The sequence below is a fragment of the Oreochromis aureus genome, linkage group 17 (assembly GCF_013358895.1).
Source record: "Oreochromis aureus strain Israel breed Guangdong linkage group 17, ZZ_aureus, whole genome shotgun sequence".
Classification (NCBI taxonomy): Eukaryota; Metazoa; Chordata; class Actinopteri; order Cichliformes; family Cichlidae; genus Oreochromis; species Oreochromis aureus.
The window spans coordinates 26549992-26575229 of record NC_052958.1 but is presented as its reverse complement, the minus strand read 5'-3'; positions in this window follow the sequence as shown (position 1 = coordinate 26575229).

The following is a 25238-nucleotide window of genomic DNA, read 5'->3' as shown; positions in this document are numbered from 1 at the left end:
ATCATCTTTTCTTTCTCCATGTCTTTATCTCATCCCATCCTCCTTTACAGCCCCCTTCTCATCCTCTGGTCAGTCCCTTCTACCCAAACTACCACCTTATTGTGCCACTGAGGAGTACATTTTTATCTCTGGTTCTTCTCCAGATGCTTCTCCAGTGGTCTCATTTTCATAAAGCTACAACATTCACAGGGAGAAGAGAGTTAAATAGGTAAGTCACGGAGAGAAGAAAGCAAGCGGGCCAGAGAGATGGAGAGACAAAGGGAAAGATGAAGAGAGAGGGAGTAAAAAACGTTAGTGGTCAGCAACACCGCGGGCATCATAAATCAGATTTCCCACAATCCCCTGCGGAGGGCCCCTTTGCTCGGCCTTGAGCGGACACGCTCAGCGGGGTGCGGAGCATCGATTGGCGTCGCCATGACGATGCTGACTGTGCCGGGTTCGGAGGGCGAGGGGGGCGAAAAGGTGAGGTGTTGGAAGGGAGGGGTGGGTGTGTATGTGTGTTAGTGTAGTGGTGGTGGTGGGGGGGGGGCACGAAGAAATCTGCCTCAGCATCAAACTAAAACAGCGAAAACCAAAACCCAGGAAAACGTAAGTGTGTGTTTGTGTGGGTGTTTGTGCAGGAGAATGTGCAGACTCGGGGGTAATTTCCTCCCCAATCAGCACACCCTCACTCGCGTCAACACTTGCCCCCTTCCACTTCTTCTTCCCCGCTCATCACAATCTTCTGCCCACTCACTCCGGGGCAAAACGGAGGAACAAGATCTTCCCGCTGCCTCCCTTTGGGTTTGTGTAGGGAGGCCGAGATATAGCTCACACAGCCGCAGGGCTCTTCTCAAACACTGAACCCTGGGCGGGAAACGCAAACTGATTAACCAACATGTCAGCTTTATCACTTAGTAGCTTTGGATAGAGTTTATGTTATTTAACTAAAGGAGCCTGAAGGCAGGGCTTTATAAATGCCACCAGCTGCCTCATTTCATTATAGGAACTGTTTTAGTATCATATTGTATCATACTTGAAAACAATGAAACCACAAGTACCAAAAAACACATACATTATACATAATGTATAAAGATTAAAGGTAAAAGGTAAAAAGAAAAAAAATACTGACTTCACGTTTTTTTCTTCTTTTTTTCATGCTGAAGAAAGATATGAAACTCTAAACTTTGTTCTCTTTGAAGAAAAAAGTCTTAGGGTGAGATAATTGCTATAAACAAAGTCCTTCTGGAGGCAAGTCTTACTAGTCAGCAACCATGTTGAAATGCCTCTGGGAACTTAATTTGGCAGGTATTTTGAAGCATTGTTTAATTTCATGTTTGCTGACTTTCCCTCAGATTATGGTCTAAAAAAGCTTTTTTCCCCATACTCTTTTACTCCCTCTGACAATGGCTATGAGATTTCACTTCAGATTATTTAACTGAAATGTCCCTGAAGATGCCGTCCTCACACCACTGTCAGTTTTTATTATCAGATAACTCTTTTAAATTAAAATGTATCTACTGGTGGGTTTTCAACCATTTATGTACAAGAGGGAGGAGTAACATTCAAAGGACTGCTGTTCTATGCTCTAATTTTCTTTCTCTCTTTTTGATTTTGTTGCAGGTAGAAGTCTGAGTTTCAGGGACACATGAATGCTTTGTCTGCAGTACAAAGAGCTGAAGTTGTACAGTCATTGTGTATTCAAACAAATCTTTGTCCTTTTCAGTTGGCCAAATGTTTAACCCTGTCTCTTAAATATTTCCCCTTACAACTGAAATATATCTTTGATTATAAGAAAACCTATTTTCTAGAGTAACGTATAGCAGCAGTATCTCATTGAGTAAAAACTTTTACAGGCATCTAGATAATTTTGAGATTTTTTTTTACCTTAAAGGTGAAAATTCATCTAAGTATTAGGGCTATTAACATACGTAATTGAAAAGAAGCCTAGAAATAAATATATCCTATATGTGTAAATTTAATTTCACAATGAATATGGTTTGTTTTTCTTTTCTTTTGATAGCATACTGTTCACTCTGAAACAGCAGCACTTTTTGGCTTAATGAAAAGCTGAATTGAAACTGATACCGACCCCCCCACCCCCATGCAATATGGTCTCGACTCCAAAAGGATCACAAGCGCTAAAAGTGAAAGTCTGGGAAAGTTTGTGCTATAGAGTGTTTCAAGTTGCAACTCTAAAAATCAGAGGGGGGGATAACATTTTATCACCATCAGGGATGAAATATTTAGCAAAGGCAGTGCTGTGTAGACCAAAAGGAACTTTTCTGCACACATACATCTCGTACATTGAAAAGGGGAATTTTTGGTTCAAATCTTGTACAGAGAAGGTCAGGAGAGAGGTTCAATAATTATATGTAGAGTATGGTACACTGTCGTGGTTTCGGGCTGCATTTCAGCCGGTGGTGTTGGGGGAAACTGATGGACTTATGATCACAGAAATGTGTGGTCAGATTTTGATCCAGCATACAATATCATCTGGACAGTGTCTGATTGAGAGCTGCTTTATTTTTCAGCATGACAATGATCACAAGCACACTGCTAATGCTGCTTCCATAAGAAGCATACAAAAAGGTACTCTGACTTAGGCTCATATATTTCTGCTTACAGATGACAAATGCATTGGTTCTTATTCAGCAGAGAGGAATTGTCTATTAAATAATGTCTAAACACAGAGACTTTAGAAACTGTTAAAATTCTTTATACCTCGACCTTGGTTACCATGTTAAATGTTACATTTTTTGACAGTACAAAAGAAGAGGGTTAATGTTTATGATTGACTATAATCTCCTCTGAGCAGCAAAGAGTTGTAGAGCCAAACGTGTACTGTCTAGGGGATGACTTTTTTGTACTGTTGCATTTCCAATTCCGAGGACTGAGAAGTGGTGAGATATGCTTAGTTTTCACCCAGGAGACTAGGTGATTGTCATTTAGTGCCAAAAACTAGAATTGACTTTTTGTTTTTAATTACTGTTTGCTTGGGTTTAGGCACCAAAGTTACCTGGTTAGAACAAGGAAAAAGGTAATACTTCAGGTCCAAATAGGAAAGTTCACAATGTTAACAATATTAGTTGTTATGTTGGCTGGCACCACCGCCCCATCTATTATATGACTGTTGCCGTTAAGGAGAAATAATATGTGAAAGATATGCTTATTTGAAACTTACTTTTTAAACATCACAAGCAGACACAATCTAGGAGCAAATCCATCAGAGCATTCTTGAGAAGTTTAATTGTGAATGTAAATTCACATATAACAGGGCTGGAATTTCACATCACAGCAAAACATAAAACTTGTCTTGCAGATGAAAATGTTCATAAAACACAGGAAGGAAATCCATCTTATGTCATATTACTTAAAACAATCTTTAAGGAACCGCATGGGCCTCTCCCTCTCCGGTTACTACTTTTCCTATCTCTCTATCTGTTCCTCGTTCTCCTTCCCTCTCCCTTTCACTCCCACTCTTTCATAAATTTCATTAACAGAGAAATCCCATTAGCTCTCTCTCTGGCCCTGCCTCTCAGGGTTAACAACTTTGCTTAGCCATGTAAATTCAGAGCTTAGTCAGGCCGATTCTCCACACAGCCACCGCCGCATGCACGCTGTCATCGCCACATTAAACTCTATCTTTGGATACGTTCACATGTGTAAAAATGTGTGTATGTAGACTGGGTGAAGGAAGTGAGGTCTGTGTAAACCTTTTCCGGCAGATAACCTGGATTGTGTGTGTGTGTGTGTGTGTGTGTGTGTGTGTGTATGTGTAGGTGTGTGTGTGTAGGTGTGTGTGTGTGTGTGTAGGTGTGTGTTTCCATATCATATACATACTGTACATATTCTCAGTGTCTGGCATATGAGGTTGAGGGGGATGGAGACTTATCTCCTGTGGGCAGGACCGAGGCATCTTACCGCTGGCCCCACACAGCCCTCCTCCTCTTCCTCACTCTTCCTCCAACCTCCTTCTTCCCTCTCTAAAGCTTTAACACACAAACCCAAGAAGATTTACTCCACATTGGCACCACCATCGGCTCGCTGGCTCCCAAACAAAGTGAAGCAGCTTAAAGTGATATTTCACATCAGGGAAGTATTTATTTCTCTCTTTTACAACACAGGTATGTCCAGGAAAATGTGGGTGCCTTTCTCCATTTCACAAATAATTCTAGCCTAAAACTGTGGGCTATAAACTGAAAAATATAGTAAATGCAGATCACTTATTTTGGATCACATGGCTTTTACTTTCACTTCACTTTTTCTTTCCTTCCTCACTCAAATCCATTGGTACAGTTAGAATTCTAAAAAAAGCATACCAACATATTTATCCACCTACTCATTTTCTTAACACTTAACCAAGTCACGGCCAGTCTATCTCAAAGCAAGGTGAGTTGCTGGGTACACCGTGGACAGGTTGCCAGTCAATCACATGGCGTACTTCTAGCATATAAAGTTTGTAGTTTGAATGCATCAAAACTCTTAGGCATTCTCCTTCAGGTCCAGTCAGAGTTTAAAAAAAAGAGGAAAAGGTACCATCACTGGTTATGACTTAAATCTCACAGAATTAACTATGCTGAATTCTAATCTGGAGTATTAGGTGTTTTATAAAGACATATACATAAACACTTTTGTGTTCGCTCTCTCTTCGGTAGAGTATCACTTCCTGTTCCAACACACAGTGGTGTTTTTGTGTAGCTTATCTGTGTAACAATTTAATTAAAAACTTTTAGTTAACTTCTTTTTTTCATAGTGTAATCTTCACATGCTTTATCCGAAGCACCACAGCACCACACTCTGTGTGTACTCACTCGCTAATTTATAGCCAAAGTATTCACTCACTGTGTCTTTACTGTTTCATTAGCTTAGCTTAGCTCGGAGCCGAGTCGCTAGCAGCATGGCCTCCTCACCTGTCCCCCCCTGCTACTTGACTCCCTGGTATAATTCTCAAACACGTAGTTTAAAGCAGATAACTCATAAGCTGGAGGAGAAATGGCATGTCACAAATTTATAAGATCATCATTTAGCCTGGAGAAAGAGTTTGTTGCTTTATAAGAAAGCCCTACATTAATATAGAACATCTTACTATTCATCACTGATTGATGAAAAGAAGAACAACCCTAGGTTTCTAGAGCACTGTTAAGCCAACCATTCCTTTAATGTTAACTAGTAACGCCTTCATGAACTTCTTCACAAATAAAATTTTAACTCTGGGGGACTCTGTATTTACATCAATGATTCCTGGTGTTGTGACGCTGTTGTGACCTGCAAACACTGTTCAGCTCTGCTGGAGCTTATGATCATCAAGTGCAGACCGTTCTACCTACCAAGGGAATTTTCAGCCATACTGTTTGTTGCTGTCTGTGCTTAGGCCAGCATACAGACCCCTGGTCAAAGTCACCAAACTAGTTTGTAAACAGGTACATGTGTGGCCAGAAGGGTCCTCAGAGGCACTCCAAGACTGTTTTTCCACCACAGACTGGGAGATCTTTAAACGGGCCGCCCCAAATGACAACACCATAGACCTGCAGGAATATATGGTTCCTTCTGAACCCCCCACCCCCCAGACATACAACCTCCACCATCGCCTTTTCACTGACTGTCCCACCATCACTTGCACATGAATTCTTGCCCACAAGCACTCTGATTGTGTTGTGTTGGACACTGTTGTTTATGTAAAATTCCTGTGTATGACCTGTACATATGGTTTTTGACAATAAAGCTGACTTTGACTTTGACAGATGTAACATTATCTACAGCTACTTTCAGTACCATTGATATTCATTTATTTATTTTTTTCTACAATTGATCTTTCTGAGTTAACTTCAGTAATTACTTCCTCCAAACCATCAACGTGTCTTTTAGACCCATTCCTACAAGACTGCTCAAAGAAGTCCTACCATTAATTAATGCTTCAGTCTTAAATATGATCAACCTATCTCTAATAATCGGCTATGTACCACAAGCCTTTAAGCTGGCAGTAGTTAAACCTTTACTTAAAAAGCCATCTCTAGACCCAGCAGTCTTAGCTAATTATAGGCCAATCTCTAACCTTCCTTTCATCTCAAAACTTCTTGAAAGAGTCATTGTCAAAATTAACAATATGCATAACCAGTTGTCTGTTTCTATGTGCTGGCTATGCGACAGATTGGCAATCTGTCCAGAGTCTACCCCACATTTTGCCCTATGATTTCTGGGATAGCCTCCAACACCCCCTGCAACCATGAATTAGATAAGAGGAAGAAAGTGCATGGATGGTGTAAGCACTCTGCCACCTGTACATGGCATGACAACCTTGAACACACACACAAGCAGAGAGTTTTTGGGTTCTGTGCTCACTTTTTATTTATATTTCCGTGCACCACACATTGGAGCTGTTCACTAAGTTTCTCTCTGCTCTGACTCTGTGTCTCTCACTCTCAGTCCAGTGCACCTCCTCTAGACCCCAGCAGCTACTAAAATAAGGGAAAAAGGTAATCAGCGTGACTGGCATCAGCTGCTTTTGCCAGGCTGTCTTGACGCTGTCCCTGAACCCGCTCCTCCCCCCCTCCCTCCCTCCCTTGCAGCTGTGCCCCAAACTACACCCCGCCACATGCCCCCATCGCCTAAGGCTGGGGAGCTATCCCTGCCTAGCCTGGCTCAAACCGGCAGTAATAGCCTGCCACCCCCAGGCAGTATGCAATGGCTGCTGTTTTATCCATCCCTGGCCGCAGCTGCCCGTTCCTAAGTGGTACCCCAAATACTGTAGCTCCCTCCATCCAACTGCACACTTCTTCAGGTTGGGCATGAGCCCTCCCTGCCTCAGGGACTCCAGGATCGTAACCCACCCACAGCATATGCTCTGTCCAGGTGTCACTATTGATGATGACATCATCCAGGTAGGCAGCAGCATATGGAGCGTGCGGACACAGCACCCGGTCCATGAGGCGCTGGAAAGTGGTTGGGCCTCCGTACAAGCTGATCGGAAGTGTGACAAATTTCTGCAATCTGTACGGAGTGGAGAAATTTTTTTTTCCTTGGACTTTGCAAACAAGGGAATCTTCCAGTAGCCCTCACATTTTCCAGTGTAGTGAAAAAACAAGCCATGCCTAACCAGTCCAGGAGCTTGTTGATCCACGTCATGGGATAAACATCAAACTGTGATATCTCATTCACCTTGCAGTAGTTGACACAAAAACGTATAGACCCATTTTTATTCACCACAAAAACTATGGGGCTACACCATGCACTGTGCAACTCTTCTATCATTCAGAGCTTTAGCATTCCAGCCAATTCCCTCTGAACAATTTACCTTTTATGTTCGGCAATCAATAGGACCGTGAATGCACTGTCAGGCCTGGCGTGTGTCAACCTGGTGTTCTATGAGCTTGGTACAGTCGGGCAGGGGAAAACACTGTTGCAGTGCAGCAACATCGGCTCTCTCAGCCTGTGTTAGATGGGCATCACAATGGAGGGAGGCAGGAATGATGGAATTCAGCACCTCCGGCTTCAGCTCATCTTTCTCCTTCACCAAGCTCACTGGAGAAGCAGCCTCCACCTCTCTCCATGCTTTAAGGAGGTTGAGGTGATAAATCTGTGTGGCTCCTCCCCTGTCCAACCCTACCACTTCATAGTCAACATCCTCCACTTGCCTTGTGACCACGAAGAGTCCTTGCCACTTGGTGAGTAATTTTCAACTGGATGAAGGGAGTAATACAAGCACTTTATCTCTTGGTGAAAATTACCTGAGTTTAGCCCCTGTGTTGACAGGTGCTGTTGATGTTCCTAGGCCTGGAGCAAATTCTCTTGTGAAAACCTCCCCAACGTGTGTGGCTTTGGTTTTAGGTCCAGTGCATACTGAATCTTGATTTTGGCTGGGCTTGGACCTTCCTCACAGTTTTCTGTAATTATGTCCAACAACCTATCACTATCTCTTTCGGGACGGTGGAAGTGGAAAATCTTCCATCTCCTCCTCCCCAGAGTGAGTGTCGGACAACCCCGCATCACCACTGTGTGCAGCACAGACACTACATGTCGCTAAAGGTCGTGTCCCTACACACTGCCCAACAGGTAATTAAACCTTGGCCGATCTGTCCCCAGAATTAAGGGATGGGTCAGACGCCAGCTAACAGCAGCCTTCACACTATGCTTTTTGCCCTTGTATTTCATTTGGAGCGACAGAATAGGATATTCATGAATGTCCCTACACACACACCTAACCTTCACCCACTCTGCCTCCAACAATGCCTCAGGTCAAACCATGGTTTGGTGGACCAGGGTCTGCGTGCAGCCCAAATCCACCATAGCCTGGTGTATACCCCCTTGGCACCTTAGCAAGATGCTATACGTCCCTCCTGGACTAGTGGAGGGTGTTGGCACCTAGGCAACAGGGAACACCTCTCGACCTCCATGAATGAGCACCACAGGCAAAAATGTCTCAGTTGCCCACACCGCTGACACTCCTGCCTCAACGGTTTTTGTGGCCAACAGTGAGCTGGGTACAGCGTCCATCGCCGCCGGGACCTGATGAGAGAGACCAGAGAGGAAAGGGTTGTTGGAGTGTAGCTGGCGGTCCTCGATGGTGTATGTCACTATGTCTATAGCGCGGGCACAGGAAGTTCCCTCCGTGGGGTCCGGCCCCTCCTCTGGCAGCGATCTTCCAAGGATTTACAGTCGCCTCCAGATTCAGCAGCCAGTGACACTTGACACACCCCAGAACCGCTAACGATGGTCTGTCGGTGCTGTTTGCTCAGTTTTGCTCTCTCAGTCTCAGTCCGAAACACCTCTTCCAGACCCCAGCAGCTACTAAAATAAGGGGAAAAGGTCATCAGTGTGAAACTATTTTTCACTAAATCACATCTTGACTAATTGTTGTCCAGATATGTACATACTATATAACTTTGTCTTATGCATAAAACTAAAAGCAAAATTTGATAAATTTGACTGCCAGTATATAAAAATGGAAGTGGTAAAGCTATGGAATGCTACTTGACCACTAAAACTCTTATCTCCATTGCCTTAGGGAATTTAAGCCAAAACTACTGTTTTAGGAATAGAAAAGAAACCTATATATTGATTCCTGTAAAACAAAAAAGAGTAAAAAGAAAATAAAACTACAGAAATGTTAGTCATACAATGTTTCTTTAAGTAATAATCCACAGGAAGTGGCCCTGATATACAAACTGACAAAAGAGGTAGGGGAGATTTGGAGAAGCTCTTGTTTTCATCAGGACTTATCAAGTACATTTGCAAGCTTGTGCACTGGATTCTTACAAAAGGAAACAAGACACCATTTTCATATTGTAACTGAAAATTTAAAGTTTGCCTGTGGTCATTTTAACTCATGACTAGGTTTAGATTACTTTTAGATGAATATCTGTATTTTTTAAATACAGATGGAATTTTTTTTTTTTTTTTTTAAATACCAAAGCAGGTCTACTGTCCTGGTGCTGATATAAAACAAAAAGGGCATGTTGAGATAAAACACCCAGTTTGAGGGACTCTCACTACTGACTGAACAAATACAGGTTTTCTGTAATTTCTGTATTAAAAATAAAATAACCTGTGAACTTGTCTAAAAAAAAAGACTATGCTCTTATTTTCCCTCTGTCAGCAAAACACAAACCAGCACTCTTGAATTTCATCTTTCATGTGTGACTATAACAGCTCCAGTATGCATTAAGCTAAAAGATCCCTGGATGAGGATTTGACCCATGAACAAGGTAACATGTCAATAACGTTTGAGGGTCAGAGGTCAAGTGACATAAACCTGTACGTTCCATTATGAAACACATCTCTGAGGTTAACAGTGGGGCTCTGATCCATTTCCTGCCCCAGGCAATCAAAGCGAGGAGGGACGACATCTTCGAGCGGTCAGCTGTGACTCCAGGCTGACCCTATTCACTGCTTAAACTCAGGTGCTTTTTCACTCTATTTTTGGAGCAGGCTGCTCAATGCATTCCTGATTGATTGTGATTCTGATCAATGGCTGGCAGTGGCTGGACTCCTGTCCCAATCGCGGATCTATAGCAGCTTCCTTCCTAGGTCTTCTATGCTTCCTTGCCTGTCTGGGACTGAAGGAGGTTTATCAATGAATCTCAGCTCCCACTCCTCTGTCTACACACTCCAGCCATTTCCTGACCCGGTCAATGTCCTGTCTGTCTCCTCACACACCTGCACACAAAATAATTACTCGGTGGTTAAAAGTTGCTCTAAGAACCTTCATCACTGCCTTTGAATAGAGAGAAAAAAATATCTACTCATTGCAGATAGTTTCAAGAGCTTGTCGACTGTTTGAAAACAATATTTCATTATTTAGCAGCTGTAGATATGTTTATTACATATACTTTTACACTTTTTCTTCAGTCCTAAACTGTATAATTGTTTGAATATTTTTTGATATTTTTTTTGTTTATGTTATGCTTTTACCAGTAATTTTTTTCTATAGAAATTGTTTACAAATTATCATACAAAAATATTAATTAACCTGTTATTATGTATCTATTGATTTCAAAAGTGCTTAAAATGAGGAAATGTTACTTGTGTTATTCAAGGGTTACATGGTTTAAACTAGTATACAAAAGTCCAGTTAAACTAATACAACTAAGAAATCATTTAAAACAGTCATTCTAAACACTTTTTACTACCTGAAGAGCACATCTGAATTAATGTTTTGGTGCTCAATATAACTTCTTTCTTGTAAATCAAGTTACATCTTATTATAGTGTATCTTGAGTAGAGAGAGAGAGGGAGAGAGAGAGAGAGAGAGAGATCTCACAAACTTTTTCTTCTAACTGTAGGGCTACTAAATGACTGTCATCGCCATAACTGGTAATTCTTTTCAGTCTTTGGATTAACTCAGTTCAAACAAAAAAACACTTCAGGATTTTCAGGATTTTGCCATAACAAATATAGAGAACTGAAGATCTCCATTGTGAAATGGACAAAAATGAAATGAAGCTACAGACAAACACACATTGGCACAGACACTGGTTTGTTACAAGAATGTGGCGGGTGGGGGCATTTCATTCACCCTCTGTGAAAGCGCTTTTGACATCCCTGGGATGAGGAAGGACTGTCAAATCTGTCCTAACTGCACTGCAGCTCTTCTCTGCTCCTCAGTAGGATCAGGCCTGGATGAGAGCTGGCTGCAGAGGCCCAAAGCCGGGGGATTCAGGCCACGGCCGGCCAACAGAGCCGACCATCACTCAAATGGGCAGAGGGACTGAAATTGTTCAAACAGCTTCTGCAGGATCAAGAAAACCACTCTCCTCGGCTTAGAGAGAGGCTGCTGGAGATACAGATTTGAAAGGAGAAGAGAAAAAGACGTCATGTGAGACAGTCTGAAGTCCACAATCAGGCCTCAGCCTCCAGCTTTGAGCTTTTGTTTGAGGATAAAGAACAAAACAATGCATTTAGATGAAGATTGTGTTTCTGTGCACAATGTGATGATAAGAACCGAAAACAAAGAGGTGATAAAGTGATGGATTTATAACAAAGTGCATTGACTAATATTGACCCACTGTCTGTTTTTACCATTCAGTATATGACCACACATGGTCCTCCTCTCACACAGTGTAGGAGCTGTGAGAAGCTCTGCTTATTGCTTCCATATAATTGGTGTAAGAACATCCCCTATAAAAAGGTTAACAATTTTGCTTTGAGGCATGGTGGTGACCACAAAAGAAAGCTTTTTTTCCTACAGCAGCTGTTTTGAGGCTCTTACCATTAAATAATTTAGAAAGCTCTATAATTATAATAATTTAGAAACCAGTTGCTAGTGACTGAGTTTAAAGTTAGGAGTAAGGTGATATTAAAGCCCCTCCCCCCTTATATCAAATTTTCATTCACTCATAAAGATATTTTATCACAGAATAATTGTAAAGCTGGTGGTTTGGAGGTTACCTCTGTTACCTCACAACAAGAAGGGGCTGAGTTTGACACCACCATCTGCCCACGACCTTTCTGTGTGGAGCTTGTGGGTTTTCCCCATGTTTGCATGGGTTTTCTCAGGGTACTCAGATTAGAGTGGTTAGTTTAACTGATGATTTGAAATTTCCCAGAGGTTGTCTGTGTCTCTGTGTTATCCCTGTGACAGACTGGCAACCTAGGATGTACCCTGCCTCTTGCCCTGTGGTAGCTGGGGTAGGCTTCATGACCCTTTTCAATTGTATTTATATAGCGCCAAATCACAACAACCGTTGCCTCAAGGCACTTTATATTGTAAGGTGAAGACCCTAAAATAATTTTAAAAAACAGAGAAACTCCCAACAATCATTTGACTCCTGATGAACAAGCACTTTGGTGACAGTGGGAAGGAAAACTTCCCTTTAAACAGCAAGAAATATTCAGCAGAACCAGGCTCAGGGAAGGGCAGCCATCTGCCAGGATCGGTTGGGGCAGAGGAGAGGAAGACAGCATGGATCCACGCTGTGGAAGCGAGACAGAGACATAAAAAAAAATATAGCTATGGTTACACAGACATATCATGTCCAGCATGGAGCAGAATTATAATTATTTATGCACTCTGAGAGAGAAGAGCTCTATTGGGTGATATGGGGTCACTAAGATAATTTGGGAACCAGTAAATAAAGACCTTGTGTGTGAGGAGCAGGATTTTAAATCCTGGTCTGGATGTCAATGACAAGAAGCCAGTCTGAGAGAACTATGTTAAGGATAAGTGGAATAGAATGAAATGATGGATGGAATTGTAAAGCCAAAATGTATATGAGTGACTTTAATTCAAAAGGTAGCATAAAAATTAAACGTAACCTAAGTTTTAGTTTAATTTCTAAAGAAACTGAAGAAGTGAAAGTATTGGAGGTACTGCTTAAGAGATCTAAAAAATATCCTGGTTGTACAAGACAAGCTCTGCCAAGCTGTAGCTAAAACAAGCTATAAGTTAAGTGGGACAAATTCGTGTGATATTTGATATAATAGTCAGCTATACCATTTAAATATTTAGTTTCCCTGTAAAATCATGGCATGAGGACTCCCTTAACTGTACACAATGATGTCAACATCATCAAGCTTTTTGGGCACATAAAACCTAAAGGATCCCTACATAAATACATGTGGACAAAATGTTGTTTTGTTTCATGATTCATTTCAGAACTTCAGATGAGAAAACAAGCTAGAAATCCCAGCAGCAGCTTGACCTTTGACCTATCAGTGCTCATGTGGGATGACAGGACAAGTAAAAGCATAAGGAGGGGAGGACGGAGGTAGAGGAAGGGAAGGGGTAGAAAGGGAGAGTGAGTTAAATTTTTCAATAGGACTGTCAAGGACACACAGAGGTCCAGCCCAGCTCCACTCACCTGAAAGAATATGACTGCAGACCAAAAAGAAGCACATGAGCACATTTGTTCATCACTTCAGGAGAATATAGAAGGATACAAATCACATAGTGGTACCTGTGTGACTGTTTTCTTTGAAAGATTAAGAAAAAAAGTAAATGTATTCATTCACTTATTCATGCTCACAGGAAGGGATCTGAAAAGACATGTACACACACAGACACACACAGACACACACACCCCTCCACCTCCTCCTTACTCCCTGGGTAACTGTTAACAGTGTTTCACATGTGTGTAGGAGCTTGCAGCATAGACAGCAGGGAGAAGCTTTACAGGTCTGCCACTTACAGAGATCACCATGGTGAAAAATTTATATCAGAGACACGTCCAGTATGTGGGTGGTACAGGGAGTGGCATAGGTAGGAGCCAGTAGAAGGGCACTTAAGTTGATGCATGTTGAATGGCTAGAATACATGTGTTATTATAACGGTTTTTATGTCTTTTTACTGCTTCATATTTTGTAGTTTTCTTGATACCAGGTCAAATCAGATTTTACATTTTCTGATGATTCCATTTACTACGATCTCAACTTTTTACCAACACTGATATTAAAATATAAAAAAATATATTAATATATAGATATGTTTAAAGACATAGGCACACCCACACAAAGACACAGGAAGAAGGTAGAACCGGTATCTGCTCCTTTGTGCAAGGAGGAACAGGATGAGCACTGCCAGAACAAAAATTGTCATTATGACTAGGTGGACTCAAGCGCAGGAACCAGAACTGTGCAGACAGAACAGGGTTTATTTATGGCACCGAGTGGAATATTTACATATGTACAGTGAGAGGGAGAAAAGGGGTCCAGGGATTCTGGGGGTAGGTCTAGGGCGGGGGAAACAGACACTCCTCTTCAATCCACTTGTGAAAAACACACACTTAGTCCAGATGTCCACACCGTGTCTCACTCATGCTCTCGCTCATCCAAAGGGTTTCCAGGGAAGGCAGGCTGGGGTCCAGGAGGTCTGTGCAGGAGGAGACGGAGAAACAATTAGCCACAGAACCAGGGAACACAAGGAAGAATGTCACAGAGAGCTGGCCTACACTAACTGAGAATAGTACAATGATCCAGCAAGGACCCACACTCCACCGAGTACCTAAAGTGGCGTCAGGGACAATCAGGTGAGTAGAAGGAGAGTAAGGATCCAGGGAGGCACAGGTGTCCAGATGCCACCCTGGTGAAGAAGGGGAGTGCCACATCCAGAGCAGCCACCCAGAACCTTGACAAAAATGACCTCCTGTAGGTCACTAATCAAAATGTCTCTGATCAAACAAATAGAAACAGCCTTCACAAGGGTGGCCTGGGAGCTCTGACGAGCCCTAGCGAGCCCTGGACTCACTGTCCGGCAATGTGGAGCCTGATTGGCAATGAACATATAATATCAGAATTGGCAGATTCACAACTGGTACCAATCGATATATCCAGGGGAGGGACACATGGACCTCTACAGGCCTGACAATGGCACCCTGACTGCCGGTAGATATCAGGATGAAATTGTCAGACCCTAAGGTGGTGCTGTGGGTCCTGGGTTCCTTCTGGTGCATTAGTGTATGTAAATGTCTAATTTACTTAATTAATTTTTTTGGTGGCTAAACTTAATCAGTAAACTGTGAATGAAAAACAAAACAAAATAATATGTGAAAAAAGCCAAACTGCAACATATCATCCCAACAGAATGTGAACCATTGCCTCTTATCTGACAATACTTCTATCACTATCACGCCTCCAACCACTTAACCCAAAATTTAGATGTCTAAAAAGTTTTCTATCACTCCCAGTGCATCAGGCCACTGATGCCAGAGGACATCCATCATCAGTCGATCTATAGAGCCAATATTTATGTGAATATTCAATAACTATTTAATAAAATTGTTAACAAGGATATTTTCAACAAATTATAGTTAGATTATTCAGACTAATGACAAAGTAACCTAAAATGTTAATAACAATTAGTAAACATTGTATTATCATGTCAGTGTTGGTTAAGAGTAAAATTATTATTTATTCAAGTTCAGTTAAGTGTAAATTTACATGTTAAGTGTCATAATATATCTATTTATTCATCAGTTTACTATTTCTATCTTTTCATCATATTTGTCCATTATGTCAATACACTTGTTGACTTGTTGATTCTTCACCTTGAGCTGGATGTTGCTCCACCCATCAGCATTTACATAATAACTTCCATGTGCTGCGTGACACAATGAAAGAATGTAAAACAAGCTTTTCAGGGAGGCCAAGTGAGAGCACAACATTTCCCCAAATGCAGCCCCGTCAGATTAGATTAGGATTAGACTGAAGCAAACAGGATGTCATTCTGTGTTAATCTCCCCTAAACCCAGTTTAGCTCTCCCACAGCTGACAGCTGAGGCCCATTTGGTCTGAGAGGCGGCCAGTCGCTCCTGCCATTATCAAGCTCGCCTCTCCATCCACACACACATGCACACAGAAGCACACACACATGAACACACACAGTTTACAGAGTCGAGAAGGCCTGGAAGGAACGTACCAAAGCTGGCAGCCACCTGAGAGAGTTGATCCACACAAGTGCCTCAGTCAGCAACTTCCTCAGAGCTTTTTAGCCACTTTCCTCTTCTAATACAGCTCCTCGTCACGGGTTCCCAGTGTTCCACTCCACACATGTTTTGGGTTTGACATCCTCGAGCTCTGAGGAAAAGTTACACAAGTCTTTCCAGGTGTGAGGAGATGATGGGGAGGGAGGAAAGTAGGCTCATTTCTACCAGCCTTCTCACTTCCATATCTCTCCATCCTCTCTTTTTTGTGCTTTTTTCATCCATCCCCTCCATGTAGGGTGCATCATCACCCAATGACAGGGAGCTCTGGGCTGATTGACAAGTGGCTCATCAGGAGGGACATGTTCAGCCTATTGAAATCTACTTATTATCAATAATTCACAGACAAACCCCTCTGCCACTTTCTCCCTCTTATTCCTCCAACAACATTGCAGGTGGAGGCTGAAAATGTTCCTGGGTGGCTCTTTGGCTTGTCTGCACACAAACACACATTAATAGCATGCTGTTTTAGACCTCATTACCAGACATACAAATAGCCTGAGCACTAAACAGGAAGTCCTTTTAATACTAGCTGAAGTCTACTTATTTTCCAGACACTCACACTACCTGTAAAATCTAAAGAGCACCAGAGCATCATATGAGGTTCTATTTAGATGTCCCCCAATCCATTGTTTAGTTTGGATATCAGAGCTCTGATTGGAAAAGCTGACTGAGGTATTAGCAACACTGGATTTATCTGTGGGAAAGATCTATTCCATTCCTATGTTGTTCTATGTTTATTATGTTATGTTTCCGCAGCAGAGCACTGGTTGCTATTTGGAGATATTTCACAGCAGTTCTGTCATGTTTTTCTGTGTGGGAGGCAGGATGAAGGACCCAAATGCATGACTCTAGACAGATGAATATACTCAAAACGGCAGCTTTTATTGCTAGAGAAAAATAACATTAAATACAAAACTAAACTAGAAACAGGAAACAAGAAACTTCAGCTAGAAAAGAAACTCTAAATTTGGCTATTGCTGGAAACACGGAGGGAAACACACAGCACAATGAGGGTACGACGCAACAAAGAGCAAAGGAAAACATAGAAGTGTTAGGATGCCTGGGTCGTTGACCAAGGGTTTTTGGGTTTATTATATTATTTATAATTTCTAGTCTTTGGGTTTTTGTTAGAGTCATGTCTTATGGTTTGTCTCTGTGTAATCCTTAGTTGCTGTCTCCCCTGTCCGCTATATCCTCGTGTCCAGTCTGTGTTACTTCCTGTTTTACTTTGAAGGTCCGGGTCTTATGTGAATGTGTCCTGCTTTGCTTCCTTGTCTCGTTAGTTCTGATTTCTCCCAGCTGTGCCCTCCTTCTGTGTCTCATTCCCCTCGTTACTTCCCAGTGTACTTAAACCCTGTGTTTCTTTGAGTCAGTGTCGTGTTGTCCCTCATGCTGTGTGGATCTCCCTGTGTTTCCTGTGAGTTTGTTGTTTCTTAGTTTAGTTTGCTTTGCTTTGCTTTGTATGCTCGTTTTCCCGTGCCAGCAAATAAAGCTGAGTATTTTGAGTTCATCCCTTGAGTCTGAGTCGTGCATTTTGGGTCCACCACTCCTCCTTGCCTGCCTGCCACACAGCCAACCTTAACAGAACGACGCGACCAGAACATGGACCCAGCAGCACTCGCGCCGTCTGATGAGCTCAGGGAGGATATAATTTATTCAGTGGAAAAATTATGTGACCTGTGGCTGAATCATCCAGGGGAGGAATTTCAGCGTGCTGTAGCGAACCGGCTACAGCGACTGGTTTCTGGTCTCCCCTGGCTTTTGGACTCACTTCACCCACTCATACAGGAGTTTTTCCTTAATGAGCTTCATCTGCATCCCCCTGTTGCTACCGCTCACCTACCCAACTTGGAGAAAGATGTGCTGTCTAGCCTGCCGGACTTGGAGTTGCCCGGCTCATTGGAGCCATCACCAAGGAGGAAGCAGCGGCCGCGCCACCGGCGTGTCACCCCACAGCCGGACTACGGGATGTCAAAACAGCCGGCTGTGGTGAGTGAAAAGGACACTTTTTCTGTTTCTTCGGGCCATGGGACTATTTATTCTGGGGCTATATTTTGTTGCATCAGCTGCCCAGCCTTTGTTCATCTCTGCTGGAGGGTCCGAGGGGCCTGTCCAGCCTTCTGTTCCCGCTGGGGGTTCTGGAGAACCGCACCAGCCTTTGTTCGTCCCCGCTGGAGGGTCCGAGGGGCCCGTCCAGCCTTCTGCCTCCGCTGGAGGGTCCGAGGGGCCCGTCCAGCCACAGCACTCTGCCTCCGCTGGAGGGTCCGAGGAGCCCGTCCAGCCTTCGTCGCTATCACCTGCGGCTCCCACGCCGTCGCCTGCAGTGCCACCACCTGTTTCGTCACCTGCAGCTTCGTCCTCGCCTGGTCCAGCTTCAGCTAGGGCTTCGTCCGGTCCGGCTACGGCTTCGCTTGGTCCAGCCCTGGCTTCGGCTTCGCCGTCGCCTGGTCCGGCTTCAGCTTCGCCTGCTCGGCCTGCTCGTCCTGTCCGGCCTGCTCGTCCTTTCTGGCCACTTTCCAGGCCGATGATTGGGCATCCTCGCCATCGTGGCCGGCCTCCTGACCTGCTCCATCGCCGCCGGTGCCTCCCGCCCGGCCAGCCTCCTGAACTTTTTTCTGGACTCTCGGGCCGTCGTCCTCCGGGCCGGCCCCCTGAACTTTGTGTGAACTGTTTTTCCTGGCCGCCTGCGCCTGTCGTGAGCCTGTGTTTTGTCATGTTGCTTTCCGGGCTCCGGTGTTTGCACCTTTTTTGTTTCTGGCTCCTTGTTTGGTTTGTTTCGAGCCCTCCATCCTGTTTCCCCCACCGCCCACCCTGGTTGGGTTGTTTTTTTTGTTTCGGTTTGGGCTGTCTGGGAGCCAGCCCTTTAGGGGGGGTACTGTTAGGATGCCTGGGTCGTTGACCCAGGGTTTTTGGGTTTATTATATTTATAATTTCTAGTCTTTGGGTTTTTGTTAGAGCCATGTCTTATGGTTTGTCTCTGTGTAATCCTTAGTTGCTGTCTCCCCTGTCCGCTATATCCTCATGTCCAGTCAGTGTCTGTGTCTGCCCTGTTCCCACCTCTGTTCCTTCTGTAGTGCTTGCCTGTGAGTCTGTCTGTAAGTTCAGTCTGTGTTACTTCCTGTTTTACTTTGAAGGTCCAGGTCTTATGTGAATGTGTCCTGCTTTGCTTCCTTGTCTCGTTAGTTCTGATTTCTCCCAGCTGTGCCCTCCTGTGTCTCATTCCCCTCGTTACTTCCCAGTGTACTTAAACCCTGTTTCTTTGAGTCACTGTCGCATCGTCCCTCATGCTGTGTGGATCTCCCTGTGTTTCCCGTGAGTTTGTTGTTTCCCAGTTTAGTTTAGTTTGCTTTGCTTTGTATGCTCGCTTTCCCGTGCCAGCAAATAAAGCTGAGTATTTTGAGTTCATCCCTTGAGTCTGAGTCGTGCATTTTGGGTCCACCACTCCTCCTTGCCTGCCACACAGCCAACCTTAACAAGAAGAATATAGAAGGATAACGAGGGAATGAGACACAGGAGGAGAGCACAGCTGGGAGTAATCAAACCCAACAGGACAAAGGAAACAAAGCAGAATACAATGACAACACACAGACTGTCAAAGTAAAACAGGAAGTCTGAAACCAAAATGATTGGTTTGATGTTCAGTTAAATTCAATTCAGTTTTATTTATAAAGCACCAAATCACAACAACAGTTGCTTCAAAGTGCTTAATACTGTAAGATAAAGAACCTACAATAATACAGAGAAACCCCAGTAATCAACCCCCTATGAGTAAGCACTTTGGAGACAGTGGGAAGGAAAAAAATCCCTTTTAACAGGAGGAAACCTCCAACAGAACCAGGCTAAGTGAGGGGCAGCCATCTGCCGTGACTGGTTCCCAGATAGGCCTTTTGAAAGTATTGCCATTAAGGATGATGGAACAAAAGAGGTAAGGGTAATAGCGGCTTAGGTTGTAAAGCTTGTACTCTTAAGGTTAGCTGATCAGCTCGTGGTGGAAATTAATTACCTTTGAATGTCCTGGTTTTGAAATTTGTTACATATGTTGTTTCTTTTATTTTTTTCATTTTACTTTCTACCATTGATTTTATTTTTTCATCTGCCAATTTTCTGTGACACTTTTTAAAAAAACTTTATAACACTCCTCTAGTTGCTCTTGCCCTATATCTAGTGTCTAGTGTGTTTATCATCTATGATATCCTTCTTGCTTTGGGATTTCTTGACTTGTGGCTGTCACACCGCCTGGGCTGTAGCTCAGGAAGTTGATCAGGTCATTTTCTATTTGGAAATTTGGTCGTTCCCTAGCTGCTCCCAGTCTCATGCAAAATACCCTTGGATAAGATATTAACTTTGTCCATTGGCCTATGAATCTGTGTGAATGTTAGATACAAAGCATAAGTTTAAAAAAAAAAAAGTGCTTGGATGCTCAGGCCATGGTAAATGGACTGGTTCTTATATAGCACTCTTCTACTCTACCTAACATTTGCATGATCATGTTTCCAAAACTTTTGCAGGAGGAGTCAGGACATGTATTATCCAAAAGCTATCTTGGGAATTTTCCTACAGACTTGTATTTAGGATTCTTCAAGTGGCTCTCCCATCTAATGTCCAATAAAGCCTCCAGTGATGAAAAAAACTGAGTGGAATAATATGAAGACTTGACATACCTCAACTTGAGGGAAAAAAAACACTTCAGCATGTTTTCTCTTGTTTGGAGTACACTACACAACGTCTTTTTCTTCCACTCTCATAATACAAGTAGATGAAAACAAACATATCCTTTTGTCATTTACCTGGATATCCAGTATAATATTCGTGCTAGACTGAATGACTTACAGTAATACAGTGTGTAGCGGTAGCTGCAAGGTTGTTTTTGGCCCTTTTTCAAAATATTACCACATTCTGACATTTGAAAGAATCACTTAAAACTTTCCAGTCTCTCTCACTCTCCTTACTTCCTTACTGGGCTAATAAAAAGATTTCCTGCTCTGAGCAGATTGGAGTGCAACCCTTGTTCCTTCTCACTCTTCTATTCAACACTTCTTTTTTTGGAGGTGAGCTAAATGTCTTCTCCTCCTTTCTTCATTTCCTACCACTTAGCTTCCTATTAACCCTCCGAAACCCACCCAAGTCCACCCAAATCCGGACTCAGGAGGAGACAGGCGAAAAATGAATATGGGGGCTGAGGAGGGTCAGCTGAAAGGCATGATGGGACTTATCATGGAGCACATATGGGAATTGTGGGGGATTTGAGTGGGAGCATAGCGGACACAGGAATGGATCAGCCTGTGACATCATTAACCAGAGGGAGCTTCCATCCGCTTGGATTTCTGGGATTTCTGTAAGCCAGACAGTGAAGGGCTGGGGGAGGCCAATTGGTCGAGGGGGAAGTGGTTCTGTGGGATTGAGAGATCCGAGAATGTGGTTGGCTGAAAAGCTGATATTGTGGTTGATTTTGAAAATTAAAAATGAAACTGGGAGACGGAAGTGGAAGACCACAGAAGGAGAGATTGAGGGATTTTTATTTCTGACCTCTGTATTTCTTCTTTGCGCCTGTTTTCTTTTTCTTCCAAAAACCTGGCTTTAAATCCTCAAAACACACACATAGACACAGCCATCAGCCCTCTCTCATGTGGCTGCACACTACAAACACAGTTTGGTAGTGTCAGTGGACAAGTTTGTCTCCATCAGCAAGTCTGGTTACTTGATGGTCGGACTTTGTCGAGGTGTTGTTTTTTCTCCCTTCGTTAGGCTCTGCGTTAATTACTAATCTCACGGTCCAGTGCAGGACACTTGTGCTAACGTTAACTCTCTCTCACTAATGAGGGGGAAACCAGACAAACAGAGGGGATTTACAGCACAACACATGCGCAATATTTCACTGTCACACACAAACAGACACACAAGTGCTCAAGAAAGGAGACAGAACCTTCCAGAGAAGCCACTGTAGTTGAGTGCATCAAACAAACTGACGTGCGTTTTTTTAACTACGAAAATAAATGAAAAGTGTGCAAAAGTAAAACTAGCTCTATGTCTTTCACATTTTTTTTTCAGAAGTTGTCTTAAAATAAAGGTTATCAGGCTTTTCTTTTTTCAGATTGCACTTGATCAAAGAAACAAGATCTTCACATATATTTGCTATATGTGTTTTTGCTCCTAGCTTATTTGTGCATACATGAATAAAGCAGCAGCATGCTTAAACAAGAACCCAGCAGAACATCTGATCTATACCAGATGCAGTAGTATCAGGATAACACCCCCCGGCTTCAAGGTAAAATGTGAAATAGTCACTAAAATGCAATTCACTTTTTTCTTTTAGTAAAAGAGAGCTTAGAATAATACATTTCAGCTAGAAGAATGTTCCTGTCATGCACCAGATGTGCTTTTGAAAGTCCTCTCAGGGTATTGTTAGCTTGGCAACCAAGAAGACTGAGCTCTGAAAAAAGCAGCAGTTTCTTTATTTTAACCCAAGCCATGCTTCTTGAAGTATTCTTTCTACCAGCCAACTATGTCCTTAGTTAAGGTTGACAGAGCACTGTCCCTACCGTATACAATATACATGCAAAAAGTGGTGCTCCCAGGATCTTATCCCTGCTTTTTGCAGATGATGGTTTTGTTGGCTTCATCAAACAATGACCTCAAGCTCACACTAGGGTAGTTGTTATAAGACAACTACCCTAGTGTGACAGCTGCTTCGAACTTGGGCACCAAGTTTAAAGCAGCTGGGATGAGAATTTGCACATCAAAGTTCCAGGCCATGTTTCTCAGTTGGAAAAGGGTGGAGTGGCCACTCAGGGTCAGGAATGAGTTACCCCACAAAGTGGAGTAGTTTAAGTATCTTAGCGTCTTGCTCATGAGTGAGGGGGAGAGCAGTTCAAGAGACTGAAAGACAGATTGGATTAGAGATCAGCTGAAGCGCTCAGCCATTCAGAAGGGGAATAGAGTAGAGCCACTGCTCCTCCATCTTGAAAAGAACCAGCTGAGGTGGTTCAGGCATCTCCACTTTCCGGAACAGTCTAATGTCTGGACTTTCCTGGCCAGACATTTAGTCTGGGAGTTAGAAGACAGTTTTTCTGTTCCTCAGTATGTCTAGAATGCCCAACAACCATACCCCATTCAAGCCTCCCAGTACTTCGGCCTTGTTGGAGCCATCCTGCACAATGGGGGTTCCTCTGTGTGACCCAAAATAGGTCTCGCTGTTCACCACCTTTGTCACCTATCTGACAGTGCCTGTTTTTTTTCTTACTTGGGTACGATGACACCAGCCACCACTCTGCTAAGTAAGATAACACTGAGCCCCAGTCTGCCATTCAACCTCAAGCCCTCCCCAGAGACTGCTGCTAGTGATCGCACTTCTTGCCCCTGAAGGTGTGTTTTCTGAGATTTGGATCGTTAACCTAGAAACTGCTTCCTCTAAAACAGAGTTTGCAACATCCATGAATGAGCATTCCCACCATTCTGGGCTGGCCAGTCCTAAGTCTCAGTAGTAGCAGTCAGTAGAGACTGAGACTGTGTGTTTTGTGTCTGCTAATCCAGAGTATTCTGAGCCCAAGATGACCCAGCAAGCGACTCCAGTGTGTCCTGTGCAGCTCGACCCAAAGCCTGAGGAGCCACCAACACATACACAACTCCAACTCCAGCTGCCTGTATATGTGGCTCCCACCTCACCTGCACCCAAGACTAAACCTATGGCTCTCATGTCACCTGTGCCCCTGTATGTACTTGAGGGTCCCAACACACATGAGTCCAGGTTTGAACCTGAGGGTCATGACCAGACATTACCAGACATCCTCTAGAGGGGAAAGGTCACTTTGCCTTACCTGGCATCAAGGTTGACTCCAGACCTTGATTGCCTTTGTTTTTACTCCATCTCCCAGCCTCTACTCATATCCACCTCTGGGTCAACCTAGAGAATTGTTCTTGATCCCTGAGCTGTTATCCTTTTTTAACTCTTCTGTTCCCTGCCCATTTTTTTGGTCTGTTTTTACCTATGAGTGAGTAAACTTTTCACTATAAACAAACGTAAAATGGATGCTACCCCTTCACTGACTGTGGTTAGAAAGCAGGAACAATGCAGACTCCGTGATGGATGGCTTTTATAATCCACTTCAACTTACAGTTAATTGCTTTGAAACATGACTTAATAAAGGGCAGCCTACATGAACATAGACTATTTGGAACTGGGCATTAGAGTTGTCTCAAATTCTGGAGGGCATGACCTACATGGACTCTTGCTGAGGAAATGAATCATAAAGCATCAGTGTTTTAATCTCCAATCAGAGGAATTTTATTCCATATCAAATGAAGGTTTAAACCCCCCCAAAATATAGACATTTTCAATTTCTGAATAGGTGTATATATACAATATAGAAAAAAACAAGTTTCCTGAAAACATTAGTGAAGTTGAAAACATCAATTTTTGAAAAAAATGTTGTCTTGGAGATTTAAAAAAAGTCTATATACATAAAAAAGTAACTTCTTTTAAAAAATTTACTCATGTTTTTAAAAATGTCCCTTAAAATATTCTACCAAAATGGCCCATACAATACAACACCTAACTTTGCAAAATCCTAACTTTCCAAAAATATCCTAACTACCTATAATGCCCTCTATTTCCCCAGTGTACCCTTTTCTCAAGGTGTAAAACTGGTCCTCACAAAAACAGACATATAAAAAAACACAGACCCACACAAACAACATCTTCGCCTTCCTGTCCCGTCCTTCCTCAGTTTTTTGTCCCCTGAGGGACGCCACAATTAATGACCCTTCTGATGACCGCATCAGAGCTGCTGGGGCAGGTGGTGTCCTGTGAGAATGTATATCAAGACTGTGTGTGTGTGCGTGTGTGTGTGTGTGTGTGTTTGTGTGATCAGGACTGTGCACATGGAAGAGCTGAGGGAGGCACCTCTGGGCCTAGGTGATGTCACAGAGTGCTGTCACTGGCTGCATGTGTGTTAGCTGACTCTCATGTGTCTTATGCACACATTACTTGCTGGTTACTCTGCGCCAGGTGACGAGTGTGTGTCGACAGACCGAATGTGTGTTTTTGCTGAGCATGTGCGGACGTACGTGTGTGTCGGAGGCAGACGCAGCATTTTAAAGCTCGTGCTTCAGCACAAAGGGAGCTGTGCTAGCTAACCATCAGCGCTTTAGCAGAAGCGTCCAGTTCTGATGGGGGGGGTGTGGGTGGTGTCAAACTTTTCCCCCTTCTGCCCCCAGCTCCCTGCCCCACCCCACCATCACACACACATCCACACCTCCCTGTGGCACTAAATCAGGGCAATGAAGGAGAAGCTGTCAATAAGAAAACAGGCCATGCAGAGGTTCAAACAAACTGCTGTTAGAGAC